Raw genomic sequence first — 22,214 nt, forward strand, 5'->3', positions numbered from 1 at the left:
CTCAACATAAATGTTTTTAGTCTTAATCCACATCCCTATCGTTGTGAACACATTGTAAATAGGACCTTTTGAAGATGTTATTTTTACTTGAAGTATGGTCAACTGAATCAAGGTGGATCTTAATCCATATTACTAAAGGCCTTATAAAGAGAACCCAGAAATCACAGAAGCCAGAAAGGAAAGGACATCATCATGTGAGGGGAGGCAGAGACAAAAACCAATGAACCCCCAGGATTGCCAAGCAGCCAGTACCAAAGTATCACAGATCCCAGGAGAAAGTGAGCCTCGCCAATATCTTATTTTAGGCTTCTTTTAGCCTCAAAACCATTAGACAACAAATTCTTATTGTTTAAGCCAATGAATTGTGTGGTATTTGTCATTACACCTTGGCAAACCATGGGAAATAACCTAAATGTCCATCAACTGATGAATGGATAAGTAAAATGTTGTATAATCATACAGTGAAATATTATTTGGCCGTAAAAAGGAATGAATTACCGACACATGCCACAACATGGATGAACTTCAAAAACATTATGCTAAGTGTAAGAAGTCAGACACAAAAGGTTAAATATTGTATAATTCTGTTCAGATGAAATTTCCAGAGTAGACAAATTACAGAGAGTTGAAAGTAAATTAGTGATTGGCAGGGGCTGGGGACGGGGGGAATGGGGAGTGACTGATAATGGAAGAAAATGAGTTTCTCTTAGGGGTGATGAAAATGTTTTGGAATAGATGGTGATCGATGTACAACTTTGTGACTATACTAAAATTCATTGAATTGAACACTTCAAAAGCTGAACTTTATGGTATGTGAATTTTATCTGAATAAAACTGTTAGTAAAATTTTTTAATTAATTAAAATTAAATAAAATGAGAAATTCATTGCCTCAGTTGCATTAGCCACATTTCAAGTGCTCAGTGGCCATATACGGCTGGTAGCTACCACGCTGGACAGCACAGATACAGAATATTTTGGTTATCACACAAAATTTTGTTGGACAGTGCTGGTCTAGATCCAAATATCAGATTGCAGAGATATCAGAGACATAACCACGTGTAATGTAAGGACCTTGTTTGAAATCTGATTTGCACAAAGTACAAAATAAAGTTGAGAAAATGGGGGAAAATTGAATACTACGTGGATATTTGATGACATTAAGGAATTTTGTTAAATTGTTTAGTTATAATATTGTAGTTATGTTTAAACACTTATCTTTTAGAAGTAAATACTGAAATGATATGAGATCTAGGATTTGCTTCAAAATAATCCAAGGGTAAGGAGAGCAGGGAAAATAGATACAAAAAAATTGATCACAAGTCAATAATTATCGAATTTCAGTGACAGTTATCTAGGAACTCATTATACTCTTCTATCTTCAGAAGCCTTTGAAAATTTTCCTAATAAACAACCAAAAAACTAACAGGCTGCCACTACCTACTTATATCTAATTGACTATTATCACGTGGGAATGTAGTGCTAGATTTTCTAATTTTTTAAGAGAATTCAGAGATCCATAGTCTAATGTAAAATGTGTTTTCTGTTCCATTTGGTTAATGGCAAGGAACAGAAAAGCAATCACATCTGTATCTTGGATTCAGGGCACAGTCCACACCTTGCAATATCTGGTTTAGAATAATGGATGGACAATCTTAAAGAATGATGGATTCTGGGGCCATCCATCATAAAGGTGATTTATCTTGAGCATGTAGTTAATGCTCCATTTTAAAAATTATGACCTATTTCAATAAAAGTACAAAGAATAATAAAACAATGACTCATGTAACCTGCTATATAGGCTTAACAAGTCTTATTTTGCCACATTTGCTTCAAAAGAAATAAAATGTTACAGATACCATTAATGCCCACTTTGTGACTCTCCTTCATCCCATTCCTTCTGCCTCTCCAAATAACACTATTCTGAACTTTTTGTCCATCTTTCACAACCACATTCTTAGAATTGCACTACAGCTGTATGTATCCATTAACAATAAATGTATTGCTTTCCTTTTTCTAGACTTTAAATAAATGGTTTCATTCCATCAAAAAAAAAAAAACAATTGCATTTCTATCTACCAAAAACAAACAGCTAGAAAACTAAATTTTTAAAGGACCATTTAGAATAATATCAAAAATAATATGTATCTAGGAATAAATTTAACAAAAGATGGGAAAGAAATTTAGGGAGAAAATGATAAACTATAGCGAAAGGCATTAAAGAAGACCTAAATAAATGGAGACATATATTATATTCATAGTGGGAAGACTCATTATCAAAGATACCAGTTCTCTTCAATGTCATTCCAATCACAGTCCCAAAAGAGACATAAAGTAGAGGTGGGAAAAATCAAGTTGCAGAGGACAGCACACAGAATGATCCATTTATATAAATTTCATCAACATGCAATTTATTGTTTAGTTATACAAATATGCATGCAAACTATATAGAAAAGCAAGAAAATGATAAATGGAAGTACATGATAATGGTAATATTTGAGAAGGAAGGGAACAGGAATTCAGAGATAAAGATAATGCTCCATTTCTTAAACAGGGTGGTGTGAACATGGATGTTCACTGTACTACAATTGTTTATACCTTATACATACTTCATAAACGTTCTTTTGTGTTCAGCAAATATATAATAAAGTCAATTTTTAAAAAGTAGTAAGATAGGTCTATATTACTACCTTGGAAATATGCCAATAAAATACACACTTAAGTGATAAAAGAAAGTTGAAAAACCTTATCCATAATGTTAAATAAAACATGCACCACAATGTTAATAGCAGTTAGGTAAAATATTATAGAATATGCACAAATTGTTAATAGTGGCAATATGTACCCAAAAGTTTCATTGTGGTTATGTATAAAATTAAGAAGAATATGAACCTAATTTTAATAATGGTTAGGTATGATATTAAGTAGAATGTGCACCAAATTGTTAACAGTGGTTATGTCCTGGGGAGAGCTTTGGCAGAGGCTTTCATTTTCTCTATTCTATAACAGTTGTATTTTTTACAATTCATCATCAGGATAACAAAAAGAAAAAAATTTCATAACAAAGACTCATAAACATTCAGAAAGTATTCAAACTACGTTACATGGAAAAGAAACGGATGGATTAAAAGACAAAAACCCTAAAAGCAGAGAAGAAAAATAAAGATTCCAACAGTCATCCAGGTATGGGGTAAAGTGTGGTGGCACAGGGATTGGAAAGAAAGGGACAGATTTAAAACACTTTCTGTAAGGGTTTTGTGGGCTGATGAGACAAGAGGCCAAATCTAAAGGGGTGGGGGAGGAATAGATGTGCTTTTATGGAGAGGTTAAAGAGACTTGTTTTAGAAATGAAGTGTTTGAGACATAACAGCAAACGTTTCCTCTTTTTTTATCAATGAGAGTATAGGCATAGAGAAGTTGAGCAACTTGCCTAAATTGTAAGTGGTAGAAGCAGACCCAAAGCCTTTATGCTTAACTCCTATACAATAGTGCCTCCTGATATCCATTAGGTAACATCCAGTCCCATGTCTTTGAAACTATTGTTCAAGGGAGTTTAAAGGAGATGTTAATATTGAAGAAGGAATATTCAGCAAGCCACATACTGATGACTGTTAAAACCGGAAAAAGATGAGTTCTCTGATAGGAGATGATAAAAGATGCAAAACAGTAAACTGATGGATGAATCTTGAAAAACAGTATGTTTCTTACTGGTATTTCATACCAAAGTCAAATGACTTGATAGAAAGGACAAAATTTAGAGAAAGAAAAACAAGTTCAAATCCCAGCTCTGTTACTAGCTGGGTAATCTTGGGCAAACTACTTAACCTCTCTGTGCTCTAGTTCCTTCATCTGTAAAAGAGGTGGTCATGAGGATTACATGAAAAATATATGTAAAACACTTAGCATTGTGGTAGGCTCATAATAGGTGCTCAATAAATGCCACTTTCTTTTTGAGTATTAGAAATAAGATCAGAAGGTGGGAAGGTAGTATGTAGGCATATAAACATATGTGTTAAAACCATAAAGAAATGCTCTTTTCCTAGTATTTTTTAATAAAAGTTCTCCATTTCCTATGTTCTACAAACCTTGGCATCATCTGAAAAAGAATGGGGCTTGATATATGTAATTACTAAAACGATTTCATTTATGTTTACAGGCAGATTCCATTAGAGAAAATGGCAAGGAACGGGCTGGTAAACTGATCTCCCCCTTGCCTAGATACCAAATTAAGGATCACTTTACTCTTGACTTTGATCTATTCTCCTTCTGGGTAGAACTCCCCTCTCCCTCCCCCTCCCCCTCCCCCTCCCTCTCCCCCTCCCTCTCCTTCTTCTTCTGTTTCTCCTCCTCCTCCTCCTCTTCTTCTTCTTCTTCTTGTTCTTCTTTTCTCTCTCTCTGTTTCTTTATTTCTTTTCTTCTCTAGATAGACTTAACTTAGATGAGAGAACCATAGGTGTGAGAAAGCAAGGATATAGAGCAGATCTGAGAACCACCTTGTGCTGGTTTGGATGTATTATGTCCCCCCAAAACTCCATGTTCTTTGGTGCAATCTTGTGGCCACTCATATTAGTGTTGATTAGGTTGGAACCTATGGATTAGGTTGTTTCCATGGAGATGTGACCCACCCAACTGTAGGTGATAACTCTGATTAGATAATTTCCATGGAGGTGTGGCCCCACCCATTCAGCCTGGGCCTTGATTAGTTTACTAGAGCACTATAGAAGCTCAGACAGAAGGAGTGAGCTTGCTACAGCCAAGAGGGACACTTCGAAGAATGCACAGGAGCTGAGAGAGGAGCTGCAGCTTACAGAGACATTATGGAGATGGCCGTTGAAAGCAGAGTTTTGCCAATGCTTTGGAGGTACTAGCCCAGAGCTTGCCCCGAGAAGCTGACACAGAGACATTTTGGAGAATGCCATTTTGAAACACAACCTGAGAGCAGCTAAGAGTGACATTTTGGAGAACTGCTGCAGCCTAGAGAGGAGTGTCCTGGGAGAAAGCCCTTTTGAAACCAGAACTCTGGAGCAGATGCCAGCCATGTGCCTTCCCAACTAACAGAGGTTTTCTGGACACTATTGGCCATCCTCCAGAGAAGGTACCCGATTGCTGATGTGTTACCTTGGACACTTTATGGCCTTAAGACTGTAACTGTGAAACCAAATAAACCCCCTTTATAAAAGCCAATCTTCCTCTGGTATTTTCCATAATGAGAGCATTAGCAAACCAGAACACACCTCTCAAATAAAAACTATGAAATATAGTTGATTCTTGTTATTCACAGCAGTTATGTTCTATAAAGCTGCCACAACACTGAATTAGCAAATATTGAACCACTGCTCCTAGGGGAGTGAGGACTCATTTGTAAATAAGATCTATGAAGATCCTATTAAAATGAGGCCTAATAGAATCAAGGTGAGCCTTAATCTTACATGACTGGAGTCCCTATCAGAAGGAGTAGAAGCCACAGAAGGAGACCAAAGGAAACGATCACCATGTAACAGAGGCAGATATTGCTCTCAAGCCACCACCAGAATACTATAGATTTTGAAGAAATCATGGCCTGCTGACACCTCAATTTTGGACTTTCAGTCTCCAAAACTGTGAGACAATACATTCCTGTTGTTTAAGCCAACCAGTTCTATGGTATTTGTCATAGCAGCCCCAGCAAAGTAAGACAAGGAAATACAGTGTTAGGATCCTGCAAGCCTCTGGTCACAAGATTTCCACCAACCGATCAATACATAACCTTGGTTTATGTGTTCTTCTATTCAAAGATGCCTTATTTAATATATATTGTTGATTTGTTATCACTGAACTCACAGCCAACAGCACTGTAATTTGTGCCTGAGTGAAGCTTATCTAACACACGAATTTTCTCCATAAAGCACATCACAGCTTTCTTGCACTTAGGAACACTAGATAGCACTTCAGCACTATGCTTGGGGGCCGTTTTAAACAGTGAAATCAACAAAAAGCAAAAAATGTGAAAAAAACATGCACTAAATATACCACAAAATGGACCCTTGTATTTAGTACGAAAGCTGAAACAAGAAGGCAGGGTGTTGTCTTGTTCAACCTCACATGGGAACATGTGTGTCAAGAGACACAAATTTTTCACCATTCTGTGCATATCACTGAATGACTGCAAAAGCACCATGAGTATTGATTTGGGGTTACAAATGAATTTTAGCAAGTAAGCAAATTCACAAATATGGAATGTACAAATAATAAGGATCAACTGTAAATATGTTCAAAATGTTTTAAAAATAAATAAATAAAAATATGAGAAAAGGACAATAAACCACAAAAAAGTTTAAGAATAATTGAAAAAATTATTTCCAGAAATGGCAAATACAGTCACTAAAATTAAAATCTCATTTGACTGTACACCAATGTTCAGAGAAGGGTTATTCACAACAGCCAGAAAGGTAGAAGTAACCCAAATGTCTATCAGCAAATGAATGGATAGACAAAATATGGTATATACATACAATGGAAAATTATTCAGCCTGAAAAAGGAATGATGTCTTGCTACATGCAACTACATAGATGAACCTTGTAGATATCACGTTGAGTGAAATAATTCAGACAAAAAAAGACAGATATTGTATGATTTCACTTACATGAAATAGCTAGAATATGCAAACACGTAGAGACAGAAAGTAGAGTACAGGTTATTAGGAGCAGGAGGAGAGAGAGAATGTGGTGTTAATGCATAATAGGTATAGGGTTTTAATTTGGGGTGATGAGAAAGTTCTGGTAACAGATGGTGATGAGGGTAGCACAACATTGTGAATGTGATTAATCCTACTGAATGGTATGCTTGGGAAGGTTGAGATGGGAAAGTTTATGTGGTATATATGTTTCCACAATGAATAAAAGAAGAGCAACAAAAGAGACAGTGACAATTAGATGCAATACATAATCCTGGACTAAATCTAATAATGGAGGAGAAAAGGCCCCAAAGGACATTATTAGGATATATGAAAAAATTGGAATATATACTGAAAGTTTAATGTCAATGTTAAAGATCTTCAATTTGATAACAGTACTTAAGGGGGATACATAAGTGAATATCCTTGCTCTTAGGAAATGTGCATAGAATCATTATGTGGTCAAGGAGCATGATACATACAAACTACTCTCAAATTTTTAGAAAATTGATAAATAGATGATAAATAGATAAACAAATAGACAGAGTGTTAGACAGATAATAGAATTATACAGAAAATATGGCAAAATATTAAAATTAGTGCATCTGGATATCTGAGGGGATAGGCATGTATTGAAGTACTCTGTATGGGCTTTGTATTATTTTTGCAACAGAACTATAAGTTTGAAATTATTTCAAAATAGAAATTTAAGAAAAAAACAAAACAAAAAACTTCAATGGACAATTTTTAAAATTATATATAATTGAAGACACAATTGGTGACTTGGAAAAGCTATCTCAGGAAATTACCCAGTATGAAATACAAAGATTAAAAGCTAGAGCATACAAAGGAAAGATAAAGAGGCATGTAGAGAAGCATGAAAGGGTCCAATGTATGCTTAATGGATTTAAAAAATGGGAAATTATAGAGAATGGAGAAAAGGCAATCTTCAAAATTATAATGACTAAGGATTGTCCATAATTGTAAAAAGACATGAATCCTCAGTTACTGGAAGAACAACAAGTTACAATCTAAGTAAATAAAAAATACATTTCAGCCACAAAAGCTCACAATGAAAACTTACCAAATATATGTAGCAACAAGCCACCATGAATATTACAGAGAAATAGAAGAGAAGCATGGTTGTTCCAGTTTGCTAAAGCTGCCAAAATACATTATACCAGAAATAAATGGATTGGCTTTTATAAGGGGGATTTATTAGTTCACAAATTTACAGTTTCAAGGACATGAAAATGCCCAAATTAAGGCATCAGGAGGTAGATACCTTCTCTGAGGAAAGGCTGAAGGCATCCAGTGTTCCTCTATGACATGGAAAGGCACATGGCTGGCTCTGCTGAACCTTCTTTCCCAGGTTTAGCTTCTGGCTTCAGTGGCTTTCTCCAAAATGTCCCTGGGCTTCTGTCTCAGTTCATGTGGGTCCTTGCTTGCTTCTCCTGGGGGCAAACTCTGGATTACATATCTCAGCTTCTCTGCAAAATGTCACTCTCACCTTTTCTCTTAGCTTCTCTGCTTGTTTCTCCCAGGGCATTTCTGTCCAAGCATCTCTGTGTCAGCTCTGAGCTCTCTCTCTCCCTGAGCTCTCTTAAGGACTCCAGTGAACTAATTAAGACCCACCTTGAATGGGTGGGGTCACATCTCCATGGAAATAATCTAATCAAAAGGTCCCACCCACAATTGGGTGGGTCACATCTCCATGGAAACAACCTAATAAAAAGATCCCACTCACAATAGGTCTGCCCCCACAAGAGTGGATTAAAGGAACATAGTCTTTTATGGGGTACATAACAGATTCAAACCAGCACAATGGTTAAAGTCAAATGAACAAAAATAAGTGAGGATATATTGTTGGTAAGGCTGCACAATGGTATTAGCTGCTCTGTAAAATGGTTTAGCAGTTCCTTATAAATTTAAACATATACTTACCATATGACTCAGAAATCCCACCCTTGGGTATTCACTCCAGAGCAATGAAAACTTATGTTCACTCAAATCCTGTATGCAAATGTTCACAGTAGTTTTATTTGCAATAGCAAAAAACTGGAAACAAAGCAAATGTCCTTCAATGAATGAATGGATAAACAAACTAAGGTATATCCATAACATTGAATACTACTCATAAAAAAAATTAATTAACAATACAAACTGTAGTGATGGAGAACAGGTCTATGGTTGTCAGGGGTTAAGGGAGAGGACAGTATATGACTAAAAAGGTTAGCATGAGAGAGTTTCAGGGGTGTTGCTGCTATTCTTTTGCTGATTATGGTGAGGGTAACATGAATACGTATATATTAAAATTCATAGAACTGTACATCAAAAGAAAAAAGTTTAATTGTACTATATGATAATTTTCAAAATAAAATAAAATTTAAAATCTGTGAGAACATAGAAAATCTAAATGATGTAATACATTAGGTAGATTTTATATATATATGTCAAATAGTAAGTCCCAATAATAAAGGAATATATCCCCTTCTCAGGTGGACACGGAACATTCACAAAAATTAATTGTCTATTATGTCACAAAGGAAACATCAATAAGCTCAATAAAGTAAAAATATTATAAACAAAACCCTATGATCACAATATAATGAAATAGAAATTAATAAAATAAATAAAAGGACCCTTTCAATTAAAGTTAAAAAACTTTCAATTCAGTAACTATTGGGTAAAACAGAAATAAAACAGAACTATAGGAATTTCTTAAATATAATGACAATGAAAACACTGCATATCAAAATACTTGGAATACATTTAAAGCAGTGATCAGAGTAAAATCTTTGCTGTTGTGATAAACAACTATACTAGTAAAAATAAAGGAATGAAAATAAACTAATTAAAATCCCAATCAGAAAGCTAGAAAAAAAAACTACAGAGTAAACCAAAAGAAAGCACAAGGTAGGAAATAATAAAGATAAATGCAAAAATTCATAAAGTAGAGGGATTGTAGGAAAATGGTGGAGTAGGGAGCTCCAGGACTCAGTCCTTTCAGCAAAACAAGTATTAAACAGGCGGGAACTGTCTGAAACAACTATTTTGAAAACCTAGAGGCCAGAAGAACCCTGTACAGCATCTAGGAAACAGCAGGGGAAGAATGTGATAAATTACAGTAAAAAACAGTAAATTACTCTCTCCACATGGTGGTTAACAGCACCCAACACCCCACTCCCATGGCAGGCTGCCATGGAGTCCAGCTCCTGACTAGCTGCTGGTGACAGAAAGGGACATAAAAATCCTCTTTACCAAGAACAGGAGTTGGCAAGGCTGATCACTGATCATGGCTTGTGATTAGCGAATTCGGATTGCTGGGGGCCCAGCTGTGAGTGCAGCCATTGTTTCAAGCTGCCTCAACAAGGATGGTGGCAGCCATTGTTTTAACCCACCCCAGACAGGGGCGGTGGCTGTGGAGACTTTAAGATGTTGTGCTTCCTAATGGTTGCAGGGGACATTTACCAGAAGGGCTGCATTTGCTGGGCAGATCAGGAAAGCTCAGCTTGTGGGAGCTATTGGAGAAGCTCTTGACACCCTTCCTGATCCCCTCTGGAGGGCACTTTGAAGCTGATCTGCGCTCCCTTTGTAGGTCTCTGGCCCTGTTTTGGCTTGGAAAAACTGACTTGGGATAGTCCTCTCTGTTGTGCCCTCCTCCCAGAATTTGCCCTTCAGGCAAATGCAGCATGAAACAATGAAAGGAGTATTAAAAACTATAGGGGCAGACCTTCTGGGACAAAGTCCAGCTTCAAACACCCGGGAGAGGGAGGTCTATTTCATGGGAAATGGGACAACCAAACTTTGACATCGTGTTGAGTGAATTAAAACTCCAAAATCATATTGCGTGAAATATGCCAGACACAAAAGGACAAATATTGTATGATCTCACTGATTTGAAACTATTTGAATAAGCAAACTTAGAGTCAGAACCTAGAATATAGGTTACCACAGGATGGGGTGGGGATAGAGAATGGGAAGTTAAGGCTTAAAATGTACAAGTATCCTACTTGGAATGATGGAAACATTTAGGTAATGGATGGTGATGATGGTAGCACAACATTGTGAATGCAATTAACAATGAGAGCAATTATATGTGTGTATATATATATATATATATATATATGAATATGTTTAAAAGAGGAAAAACTATATTGTATATAGAGTAACAGAATAAAATTTTTTTTAAAAATCCATGAAACTATATTACACAAACTTGGGAATCCCAAGTTAAATCATGGTAATCAATAGTACAATTATAAAAATGTGCTATGATCAATTGTAACAAATGTTCCACACCAATGCAAGGTGTTAGTGGTGGAGTGGTATATGGAAGTTCTAGATTTTATGCATGATTGTTCAGTAAACTTTTTATTACAACTTCTGTAATAAAAAAATTAAAAATTAAAAAATAAAAATGAGTAAGGTGGAGAACAGAAAATCTCAACCAAACAAATAATCAAAACCTCAGTTCTTTAGGGGAAAAATATCAATGAAATAAATGACTAGCTAAATTTAATGAAGAAAAAAAGGAGAAAGCACAAATATAGTAAATGAGAAATGACATGGGGAAATAATTATTGAGAAACAGGAAATTTTAAAAATAAAATATTATTTTGCAAACCTTTAATCAAATAAATTTGAAAACCTAAATGAAATGGATTATTTCTTAAAAAAAATGCCATTTACCCCATTAGCACAGAAAGCTTCCACAGAAGAAATAGAGAAAGTCATGAAGGGAATAACCACAAAAAAGCACCAGGATCAAATGATGTCACTGGAGAATTTACCAAACCTTTAGAGACCAGATAGTCCCAATGCTACATAAATTGCTTCAGAGCTTAGAGAATGAAAGAAAACTTGTAAATATTTATAAGGCAATTAAAATATGTATACCTAAACCAGATAACAATGGCATGAAAAAGAAAACTGTAGATCAATATCACTTATGAATATTGGTTCCAAAAAAATAAATATAATATTAGTGCTCAGAATACAGCACACATTAACAAAATAATACACCAGGGCAAAGTAGGATTTATTCCAGAAATGAAAGGATGGTTCAAAATTAGGAAATCAATTGATATATTTCATCATATTAATAGATCAAATGAGAAAAATCATGACAACCTCTAATGATGCTGGAAAACCAGCCTTTGACAAAAACAACAGCTATTTTTGACTTTAAAAAAGCAACATGCAAAAAAATAGGAATGGCTAAATACTTTCTTATCATGACAAAATATGTATTTCTCAATCCTACAGCCAGCATCTTAATGGGAAAACAATAGGGGCATTCAATCAGGAAGAAGACAAAGAAGCCAATTATTTAACAGTGTATGGATGTACTAACCAATTCAGTTATACAAGAGAAATCATAGACATAAGAAATGGATTAAGTTAGAATTTAGAATATGGGTCACCAGGGGTTGGGTTGGGGGTAGGGAATAGGGAGTTAATGCTTAATTTGTCCAGAATTTCTATTTGGGTTGATTGTAAAGTTTTGGAAACGGATGATGGTGATGATAGCACAATATTGCGAGTGTAATTAAGAGCACTGAATGCTGTTAATGTGGTTAAAAGGGGAAATTTTAGGTCATATTTATGTTATTAGAATAAAAGTTAAAAGATAAAACATAAGACTGTATAATACAGTGAAACCTATGATAAACAATGGACTATAGTTAAGTGTACAATTATAAAAACATTCTTTCATGAGTTATAACAAATGTACCAGGCTAATGCAAGCTGTTAATAATAGTGTAGTATATTGGGAAAAAATACATCCTCATATAAACTACAGATCATAGCTAATACCACAATCATAATATTCTTTCATCAATTGTAACAAAGGTACCACACTAATGCAAAGTGTTAACAATGGGGTAGGGGGTGTTCTAGTTTGCTAATGCTGCGGAATGCAAAACACCAGAGATGGACTGGCTTTTATAAAAAGGGGGTTTATTTGGCTACACAGTTACAGTCTTAAGGCCATAAAGTGTCCAAGGTAACACATCAGTAATCGGGTACCTTCACTGGAGGATGGCCAATGGCGTCTGCTCCAAAGTTCTGGTTTCAAAAATGGCTTTCTCCCAGGACGTTCCTCTCTAGCAAGCTTGCTCCTCTTCAAAACGTCACTCACAGCTGCACTCAGTTCCATCTCTTTGAGTCAGCACGTTTATATGGCTCCACTGATCAAGGCCCACCCTGAATGGGTGGGGCCATGCCTCCATGGAAATATCCCATCAGTTATCATCTACAGTTGGGTGGGGCGCATCTCCATGCAAACAACCTAATCCAAATGTTCCAACTTAATCCCCACTATTATGTCTGCCCCACAAGATTGCATCAAAGAATATGGCTTTTTCTGGGGGACATAATACATTCAAACCGGCACAGGGGGTATATGGGAATGGTGTATTTTTTACATGATTTTTCTGTAAACCTATAGCTTCTCTAATTAAAAAAAATTAAGAATGGAGAAAGAGAAGTAAAATTATTTCAGCGTTAGTAATTTAAATTTTGCTACCTTTTCACATTCATTGACATAGAACTGCACATATTATTTTCTCATAATTTCAAAGTCACCTCTTACCTACAGTCATGTGCTTTCTCTTCCTTAATCTTGCTTATTTAGTCTTTCTCATCCTTTTTGTCCCTTGGAAAGGCTAACAATTTGTCTGTTTTACGATTTTTTCTAGGAAACATGCAATTTGTTTTATAGATTCTAATTACTTTTTTGTATTCTAGTTTATAAATTTGAGCCTGTGATTTTGATTTCCACCTCCTATGTTCCTTTATTTTGTTATTTCACCAATTTCTTAAATCAGACCTTCTATTGATTTATTTTTGTTCTTTCATTTTTTAATTATAAAAGCATTTAAGGCTACACATTTTCATCTGAGAACAGATTTAACTATATCCCATAGGTATATCAAAAAAGTGCTCTACTTTTCATTACTGTGTAGCAAGTTTGTAAATTCAGCTTTGATTTCCAACTTGATCCAGGAATTACTTAGCCATTTCCCCTAATTTCTAAATATTAAGGATTTTGCTCATCTTTTCATTGTTATAGTCTACTTAAATTGATTTATGATCAGAAAATGTGGTCTGAAAAGATCTATTTTTTTTCATACTCTTACAGTGAAATCTATTGTATCTTATATTTAAATGCATCTTTTACCCATTCATTATGGGTAAAATTATGCATTGGTCATTTGGAAAACACTGGTTCCCTAAATTATGAAGATTTTCCAAATATTGACACATTTCATTATATGTTATTTTTTTAAAATCAAGTTCATTAATATCACCACCAAGCTTGGCAAAAAAAAAGTCTCTTAAACATTAGGAAGTTGTCAGGCTCATGGTGATAGATAGAAGTTTTCCAGAACTCTAATTTTCTTTCTCTTGAAAGCTAGAATTTTATCTTTGGCAACAAATACTGTCAGTTGTTTTCCTTGAAGTGACAGGCTTACTTCATTATTTTCAAGAAAATGGATGTCAAATACACAAGTCAGAATAACAGTGGTTTGTCTGTCATTCATTCTTTTCAGTAAAAATGGTCATCCATGAAAAAGCCTCTAGTTCAGATTACAGCTCAATCACACAAGTGTTTTCTCTGAGACAACCATTGCACTTTAGTAAAAAGCAGAAACGCTTCATGCATACTTTCCTTTTTGTCATATAGACTGCTAAGAAGACATGTACTCAAATGCCAAGATTTAATGAAATTAATAATTCTTAATAATTAAGGATGTAAGGATATTCTTCAGTTAAAACTGGCTTTTTAATTTTTTATTTTAACTGGTGAGCATGTGGCACCAGCAGTTTTACTCCTCATTGTTTTTGTACCATCAGTACAAAGGCCAACACAGTGAAAGGGATAAATAATATTTTAATATTATTATGAAAATAGTTTTGCCCTTGTGGACCCTCTGAAAGGGCCTCAGGGAACCCCAGAGTTCTGGAGATGAGAATCGCTAAATTAACCAACACCCTGCCCTGGGAGAGTTTGCAATATGAGCTAATATGCTTTCCTTATTTTTTTTTCATGCATGTCTTTATTACTCATCTACCCATACACTGGATAAAGGTGGTGTCAGTCACAAGATTTTTACATTCAGACAGTCACAAGATGAAGGCTATATAGTTATATATTCATTATCAAAGATCAAAGCTACTAGATTACAGTTCAACAGTTTCAGGTATTTCCTTCTGGCTATTCTAATACACTAGAAACTAAAAAGAAATATCTATATAATGAGTCAGTAGTCATAATCATTTGTTGAATCCTAACTTCTCCACTACAACTCCTCCCTCTCATTTGATCATTCTCTCCATCTTCACGGATATATGGGCAATGACCATTCTAACTTCTTCATGATGAAAGGGGTGTTGACATTATGGGGTAATGGAATGAAACTAGTTCATGTTCTTGGAGAGACTGGTACCTCTGGGTTTCAGGGCTTATATGGCATAGGAGCCATCTGAAGACAATTTCAGGTATTTCCTTCTGGCTATTCTAATACACTAGAAACAAAAAAGAAATGTCTACATATTGATTCCATAGTCATAATCATTTGTTAAATCCCAACTTCTCAGTTACAAGCCCTCCCTTTCACTTGATCATTCTTTCAATCTTCAGGGATATTTGGGCCATGACCATTCTAACTTCTTCATGTTGAAAAAGTGTGTCGACATTATTGGGTAGAAGAATGAATGAAACTGGCTGATGTTCTTGGAGAGACTGGGGCCTCTGGGTTTCAGGGCTCATCTGGTATAGGAGCCATCAGGAGGCTTTAAGTTTCTGAAAAAATAAACTTAATAGGCAAAACTTTTATAGAGTCTTAGATAGAGCCCAGGATATTCTTTATGGTTTTCAGGAATACTGTTGGTTGGGGCCTGGCATACTGTCGCAATTTGCAATATCAGGCTGAAGCTTGCATAAGAGTAGCCTCCAAAACTTTCCTTATTTATTAAACAACTTTTGGTAAGATTTCTGCCCCTTGCATTTATTCATTCAAAACATTTTAATTGAGCATCTACTATATGCTACCCCTAAAGATACAGTGGTGAACAGAACAGAAAGTTTCTGTCCTCAAATAATTCATATTCTCAAAAGAGGAAGAGGGGATATGGAAAATAAACAAATGACTAAAAATATATTATGCCAGGGAGTGATGAGAGCTTTGAATGAAAATGAAGTGAGGAGAAGGAGATAGAGTGAAATGATGTGCTGTTTTACAGAGAGTGGCCAGGGAAGAACTCTCTGATGAAGAGACAACCAAGCAGAAAGCTTAAGAAAATGAGGAGCAAGCCACGAGTATGGCTGGTGGAGGACACTTCCAAGTGCAAAGTCCCGAGTCGGGAGCATACATGGCATGTTGCAAGCACCACGAGGTGACAGAGTGGCTGAAATAGAGTGAGCAAGAGGAAGAGGAGCAGGTGTTGAGGTTAGAGAGGTTACTGCAGGTGAAATCGGGCCTCCATAAGGATTTCCTTTTACTGAGTGAGATGGAAAGACATTGGAAGGATTTGAGAAGAGAAGTGACATGATTTGCCGTGCATTTTTTTAAATTCAGTTTTATTGAGATATATTCACATACCATACAATCATCCATGGTGTACAACCAACTGTTCACAGTACCATCATATAGATATGCATTCATCACCCCAATCTACTTTTGAACACTTTCCTTACATCAGAAAGAATCAGAATCAGAATAAAAAATAAAAATAAAAAAGAACACCCAAATCATCCCCCCATCCCACCTTTTTTTTCATTTAGTTTTTGTCCCCTTTTATCTACTCATCCATCCATACACTGGATAAAGGGAGTGTGATCCACAAAGTTTTCACAATCACACTGTCACCCCTTCTAATCTACATTGTTATACAATCATCTTCAAGAGTCAATTGCTGTGCACTTTTTAAAAGATCATTTGGCTGCTCTGTGGGGAATACCAGGAAGTAGGGGAGATGGTGGCAGGGCAAGAGTGGAAGTAGGAACATCAGTTAGGAGAATATTGCAATGGTCCAGGTGAAAGATGACAGCAGACCACAGTGGCAGCAATGAACACGGTGAGAAGAAACTCTATTCTGGATATATTTTGAAGAGAGAATTGACAGAATTTTCAGAGAGATTGGATGTGTGTGTGAACAAAATGCATCAAAGTTTTTTTTTTTACTTGAGTGAAGACAAAAAATGGAAGTGCCATTTACCAAGAAGAGAAAGTCTACAGGAGGGGTAGGTTTAGAGAAAAAGAAACCATTTAGTTAGAGAAATGTTGAGTTTGAGATGCATTGAATTTTAGGCAGCTGGATACATGGCTCTGGGCTAAAGAAGTAAACTTGGAGATTGTCAACCTATAAACATTATTTAAATAGTAGGACAAGATGTTATCATCTAGGGAGAGAGTTGAAATAAAAAAGGAAAGAAGAAAAGAGGTTGAAAGATGGAGCCCTGGGACAGTGCAACTTCTAAAGCTCAAAGGGGTGAGAAAGAGCCAGCAAAGGAGAGTAGCCAAAGAGACAGGGAGAAGAAAAACATGGAAAGCCAAGTGAAAAAAAGGTATATATCCAGAAGGAGAGTGATTGGATCAAATGTTACTGAGAGGTTGAGTTAAATGAGGACTGAAGTTAAACACTGGATTTAGCAATGTGGAGGTCACTGGCAACCTTGTCAAGAGTGATTTCATTCAAGTGCTGGAAAAAATCCTAACTGGAATGGGTTGGAGAGAAAAGAAGAAGAAGAAATGGAAGCCATTACACACAACATTTTAAGGAATTTTGGGTTAAGTGGGGGCAGAATGGGTGAATAGCTGGAATAGGATATGGGACTAAGCAACTGTTTTTTACTTATTCTATTTTTAAATTTTATTATTATTATTATTATTATTTTTAATCTTCATTTTATTGAGATATATTCACATACCACGCAGTCATACAAAACAAATCGGTACTGTACATTACATAGTGGTACATTCATCACCCAAATCAATCCATGACACCTTCATTAGCACACACACAAAAATAACAAGAATAATAATTAGAGTGAAAAAGAGCAATTGAAGTAAAAAAGAACACTGGGTACCTTTGTCTGTTTGTTTCCTTCCCCTATTTTTCTACTCATCCATCCATAAACTAGACAAAGTGGAGTGTGGTCCTTATGGCTTTCCCAATCCCATTGTCACCCCTCATAAGCTACATTTTAATACAACTGTCTTCGAGATTCATGGGTTCTGGGTTGTAGTTTGATAGTTTCAGGTATCCACCACCAGCTACCCCAATTCTATAGAACCTAAAAAGGGTTGTCTAAAGTGTGCATAAGAGTGCCCACCATAGTGACCTCTCGGCTCCTTTTGGATTCTCTCTGCCACTGAAGCTTATTTCATTTCCTTTCACATCCCCCTTTTGGTCAAGAAGATGTTCTCCGGCCCACGATGCCAGGTCTACATTCCTCCCCGGGAGTCATATTCCACGTTGCCAGGGAGATTCACTCCCCTGGGTGTCTGATCCCACGTAGGGGGGAGGGCAGTGATTTCACCTTTCAAGTTGGCTTAGCTAGAGACACAGGGCCACATCTGAGCAACAAAGAGGCATTCGGGAGGAGGCTCTTAGGCACAACCATAGGGAGGCCTAGCCTCTCCTTTGCAGCAACCGTCTTCCCAAGGGTAAAACCTGTGGTAGAGGGCTCAACCCATCAACCCACCAGTCCCCTATGTCTGTGGTCATGTTAGCAACCATGGAGGTGGGGTAGGCGAATACCCCTGCATTCTCCACAGGCTCCTCAAGGGGGCACTACATCTTTTTTTTTTCCTTGTTTTACTTTTTTTTTTTTTTTTAACTTTCCCTTCTTTTTTAAATCAACTGTATGAAAAAAAAGTTGAAAAGAAAACAAACATACAATAAAAGAACATTTCAAAGAGACCATAACAAGGGAGTAAGAAAAAGACAACTAACCTAAGATAACTGCTTAACTTCCAACATGTTCCTACTTTACCCCAAGAAAGTTACCTAATATAGCAACATTTCTGTGAACTTGCTCCTACTATATCCATCAGAAATTAACAGACCATAGTCGTTCCTGGGCATCCCCAGAACGTTAAATAGCTTATCTGTTCTTCTTGGATTATTGTTCCCCCTTCCTTAATTGCTCTCTATTGCTAGTTCCCCTACATTCTACATTATAAGCCATTTGTTTTACATTTTTCAAAGTTCACATTAGTGGTAGCATATAATATTTCTCTTTTTGTGCCTGGCTTATTTCGCTCAGCATTATGTCTTCAAGGTTCATCCATGTTGTCATATGTTTCACGAGATCGTTCCTTCTTACTGCCGCGTAGTATTCCATCGTGTGTATATACCACATTTTATTTATCCACTCATCTGTTGAAGGACATTTGGGTTGTTTCCATCTCTTGGCAATTGTGAATAATGCTGCTAAGAACATTGGCGTGCAGATATCTGTTCGTGTCACTGCTTTCCGACCTTCCGGGTATATACCGAGAAGTGCAATCGCTGGATCGAATGGTAACTCTATATCTAGTTTTCTAAGGAACTGCCAGACTGACTTCCAGAGTGGCTGAACCATTATACAGTCCCACCAACAGTGAATAAGAGTTCCAATTTCTCCACATCCCCTCCAGCATTTGTAGTTTCCTGTTTGTTTAATGGCAGCCATTCTAACCGGTGTTAGATGGTATCTCATTGTGGTCTTAATTTGCATCTCTCTAATAGCTAGTGAAGCTGAACATTTATTCATGTGTTTCTTGGCCATTTGTATTTCCTCTTCAGAGAACTGTCTTTTCATATCTTTTGCCCATTTTATAATTGGGCCAACTGTACTACTGTCATTGAGTTGTAGGATTTCTTTATATATGCAAGATATCAGTCTTTTGTCAGATACATGGTTTCCAAAAATTTTTTCCCATTGAGTTGGCTGCCTCTTCACCTTTTTGAGAAATTCCTTTGAGGTGCAGAAACTTCTAAGCTTGAGGAGTTCCCATTTATCTATTTTCTCTTTTGTTGCTTGTGCTTTGGGTGTAAACTCTAGGAAGTGGCCGCCTAATACAAGGTCTTGAAGATGTTTTCCTACATTATCTTCTAGGAGTTTTATGGTACTTTCTTTTATATTGAGATCTTTGGTCCATTTTGAGTTAATTTTTGTGTAGGGGGTGAGGTAGGGGTCCTCTTTCATTCTTTTGGATAAGGATATCCAACTCTCCCAGCCCCATTTGTTGAAAAGACCATTATGACTCAGTTCAGTGACTTTGGGGGCCTTATCAAAGATCAGTCGGCCATAGATCTGAGGGTCTATCTCCGAATTCTCAATTCGATTCCATTGATCTATATGTCTATCTTTGTGCCAGTACCATGCTGTTTTGACAACTGTGGCTTTATAATAAGCTTCAAAGTCAGGGAGTGTAAGTCCTCCCACTTCGTTTTTCTTTTTTAGAGTGTCTTTAGCAATTCGAGGCATCTTCCCTTTCCAAATAAATTTGATAACTAGCTTTTCCAAGTCTGCAAAGTAGGTTGTTGGAATTTTGATTGGGATTGCATTGAATCTGTAGATGAGTTTGGGTAGAATTGACATCTTAATGACATTTAGCCTTCCTATCCATGAACATGGAATATTTTTCCATCTTTTAAGGTCCCCTTCTATTTCTTTTAGTAGAGTTATGTAGTTTTCTTTGTATGGGTCTTTTACATCTTTGGTTAAGTTGATTCCTAGGTACTTGATTTTTTTAGTTGCTATTGAAAATGGTATCTTTTTTTTGAGTGTCTCTTCAGTTTGTTCATTTCTAGCATATAGAAACATTACTGACTTATGTGCATTAACCTTGTATCCCGCTACTTTGCTAAATTCGTTTATTAGCTCTAGTAGCTGTATCGTCGATTTCTCAGGGTTTTCTAGATATAAGATCATATCATCTGCAAACAATGACAGTTTTACTTCTTCTTTTCCAATTTGGATGCCTTTTATTTCTTTGTCTTGCCGGATTGCCCTGGCTAGCACTTCCAGCACAATGTTGAATAACAATGGTGACAGCGGGCATCCTTGCCTTGTTCCTGATCTTAGAGGGAAGGCTTTCAGTCTCTCACCATTGACTACTATGCTGGCTGTGGGTTTTTCATATATGCTCTTTATCATGTTGAGGAAGTTTCCTTCAATTCCTACCTTTTGAAGTGTTTTTATCAAAAACGGATGTTGGATTTTGTCAAATGCTTTTTCAGCATCTATTGAGATGATCAATTGATTTTTCCCTTTTGACTTGTTAATGTGTTGTAATACATTGATTGATTTTCTTATGTTGAACCATCCTTGCATGCCTGGAATAAACCCCACTTGGTCATGGTGTATGATTTTTTTAATGTGTCTTTGGATTCGATTTGCAAGTATTTTGTTGAGGATTTTTGCATCTATATTCATTAGGGAGATTGGCCGGTAGTTTTCCTTTTTTGTAGCATCTTGCCTGGTTTTGGTATTAGATTGATGTTAGCTTCATAAAATGAGTTAGGTAGTGTTCCATTTTCTTCAATGTTTTGAAAGAGTTTGAGTAAGATTGGTGTCAGTTCTTTCTGGAAAGTTTGGTAGAATTCCCCTGTGAAGCCATCTGGCCCTGGGCATTTATTTGTGGGAAGATTTTTGATGACTGATTGGATCTCTTTGCTTGTGATGGGTTGGTTGAGGTCTTCTATTTCTTCTCTGGTCAGTCTAGGTTGTTCATATGTTTCCAGGAAGTTGTCCATTTCCTCTACATTCTCCAGTTTGTTGCCATACAGTTGTTCATAGTATCCTCTTATAATTTTTTTAATTTCTTCAGGATCTGCAGTTATGTCACCTTTTTCATTCATTATTTTGTTTATATGGGTCTTCTCTCTTTTTGATTTTGTCAGTCTAGCTAGGGGCTTGTCAATCTTGTTGATCTTCTCAAAGAACCAACTTTTGGTGATATTTATCCTCTCTATTGTTTTTTGTTCTCTATGTCATTTATTTCTGCTTTAATCCTTGTTATTTCTTTTCTTCTACTTGGTTTAGGATTGGTTTGCTGTTCATTTTCTAGCTTCTTCAGTTGATCCATTAGTTCTTTGATTTTGGCTCTTTCTTCCTTTTTAATATATGCGTTTAGTGCTATAAATTTCCCCTTAGCACTGCTTTTGCTGCATCCCATAGGTTTTGGTATGTTGTGTTCTCATTTTCATTCGTCTCTATATATTTAGCAATTTCTCTTGCTATTTCTTCTTTAACCCACTGATTGTTTAGGAGTGTGTTGTTTAACCTCCAGGTATTTGTGAATTTTCTAAGTCTCTGATGGTTATTGACTTCTAATTGTATTCCATTGTGGTCAGAGAATGTGCTTTGAATAATTTCAATCTTTTTAAATTTATTGAGGCTTGTTTTATGTCCCAGCATATGATCTATTCTGGAGAAAGTTCCGTGAGCACTAGAAAAGTATGTGTATCCTGGTGATTTGGGATGTAATGTCCTGTATATGTCTGTTAAATCTAATTCATTTATCAGATTGTTTAGGTTTTCAATTTCCTTATTGGTCTTC

The 22,214-nt window shown here is 36.1% G+C and overlaps 1 protein-coding gene across 1 annotated transcript in view; it reads right to left on the reverse strand.

Annotated features, from left to right (window-relative positions):
* EFHC2 (EF-hand domain containing 2) overlaps window positions 1-22,214 on the reverse strand; it is a 343,223-nt gene that overhangs the window by 250,971 nt on the left and 70,038 nt on the right. The window lies entirely within an intron of this gene.

This window comes from Choloepus didactylus, chromosome X, assembly GCF_015220235.1.
Source record: "Choloepus didactylus isolate mChoDid1 chromosome X, mChoDid1.pri, whole genome shotgun sequence".
Lineage (NCBI taxonomy): Eukaryota > Metazoa > Chordata > Mammalia > Pilosa > Megalonychidae > Choloepus > Choloepus didactylus.